Below are 1,921 nucleotides of genomic sequence, written 5' to 3' on the forward strand. Positions count from 1 at the left end.
GTGTGTGTGTGTGTGTGTGTGTGTGTGTGTGTGTGTTGTATGTCCTTTCAGTATAGTTCTATATTTAAGAGATGAGGAATTATGTGCATTATTTACATTATTTACATTATTTACATTATTTACATTATTTATATTATTTACATTCGACGGATATTTGTCCTCATCTTGTTTGTTATTCCTTTATCGCCCACTGGGGGACAAACAAGGACAGAAAAAGGGATTAAGTCGACTCCAGTGCGTAACTGGTATTTAATTTATCGACTCCGAAAGGATGAAAGGCAAAGTCGACCTCGGCGGAATTTGAACTCAGAACGTAACGGCAGACGAAATACCGCTAAGCATTTCACCCGGCATGCTAACTTTTCTGCCAGCTCACAGCCTTGTCCTCATCTTGTTTGTTGTTGACACAACGTTTCGGCTGATATACCCTCCAGCCTTCTTCAGGTGTCTTGGGGGAAAATACTCATAACCCTGTGTGTGTGTGCGTGCGTGTGTGTGTGTGTGTGTGTGTGTGTGTGTGTGTGTGTGTGTGTGTGTGTGTGTGTGTGTGTGTGTGTGTGTGTGTGTGTGTGTGTGTGTGTGTGTGTGTGTGTGCTAATATCGAAGAGTGAGAATGAGTGCTCAACGCTTCATTGATGAACGAATATTCTTTGTTTGTGGGTTAACAAGGAAACCGTTAGTTTCATGCCGAAAGTAATTTCTAAACAATCAACGAGCCTCCTACTTGAAAGGTCGTTACATGTCTCCATCTTGAATGAGAATGCATGTATGTGTGTGTGCGCGTGCGCGTGCGCGTGTGTGTGTGTTTCCCCCCATCATAACTGGACAGCTAATGTTGGCTTGTTGAAGTCTCCATGAACTAGCGGTTCGGCTAAAAACGGATAGAATAAGTACTAGGCTTTATAAAGGTAAAAGTGATGTGGTCGATTTGTTCGATTCAAGCCCTTCAAGTTTATCCTCCAGCATGGCCTCAGTCCAGTGACTAAAAGAAGTGGAAGATGAGAGAAAATGAAGGCAAGGAAAGGCATATATATATTTGTATATATGTGAGTATGTATATATGTGAGTATATGTACGTGCGTGTTCGCGCATAGAGAAGAGATTTTCTTTGAAACGTCACATTGAAGTCAAAATGGATTCGTGTTTAAACTATTTATATTAATGATTTTTCATATTTCCTTATTAAAAAGTCTTTCATGTTTAGTTCGGGAACTAAAAGATTAAACTCGAACAAACTCGTGTCTTCAATACTTCAATATATATATATATAATTATATATATGTGTATGCATACACATACTCACTAGTGTCGTGGGATGTTTAAATATACATGTATATACGCACACGCATGCACACACACACACACTCAGATTCACACACACACACACATATAATTCATATATTCATTCATTGAAGTCACGCGTGGACTCTCACACCTAGAAGCACATACACGCACGCGCGCACAGACACACACACACAGACACATACACAAGGAGGAACATTCCAAAGCATATGTGCATATGTGTAAGTACTGTGTGTGTGTCTGTGTGTACGTCTGTGTGTGTTTGTGTCCGTGAATACATACGTTCATACGCGCATAGTGTATGTGTGTATATCAGCCTTCTGTGGTATGTTTCTACTGACTGGTCAAAGTAATCAAGATATACACAAAAGCCAATTATATTCATTAAATTATGAAGACCACCTCATGCTGTACATTAGACAGCATATCATTCACGTCACCTTAGTAATTACGTGATAGATTCATTGTTTATGCTGCTGGTCTTTTATAGTTTCATAAATGTATACATACGCATACAACCCACCCCAAGACAGAAACACATATGTACGCATACACACCATATACACACACAAACATATATATATATATATATATATATATACATACATATATATATATA

The sequence above is a fragment of the Octopus bimaculoides genome, chromosome 12, assembly GCF_001194135.2.
Source record: "Octopus bimaculoides isolate UCB-OBI-ISO-001 chromosome 12, ASM119413v2, whole genome shotgun sequence".
Taxonomy (NCBI): Eukaryota; Metazoa; Mollusca; class Cephalopoda; order Octopoda; family Octopodidae; genus Octopus; species Octopus bimaculoides.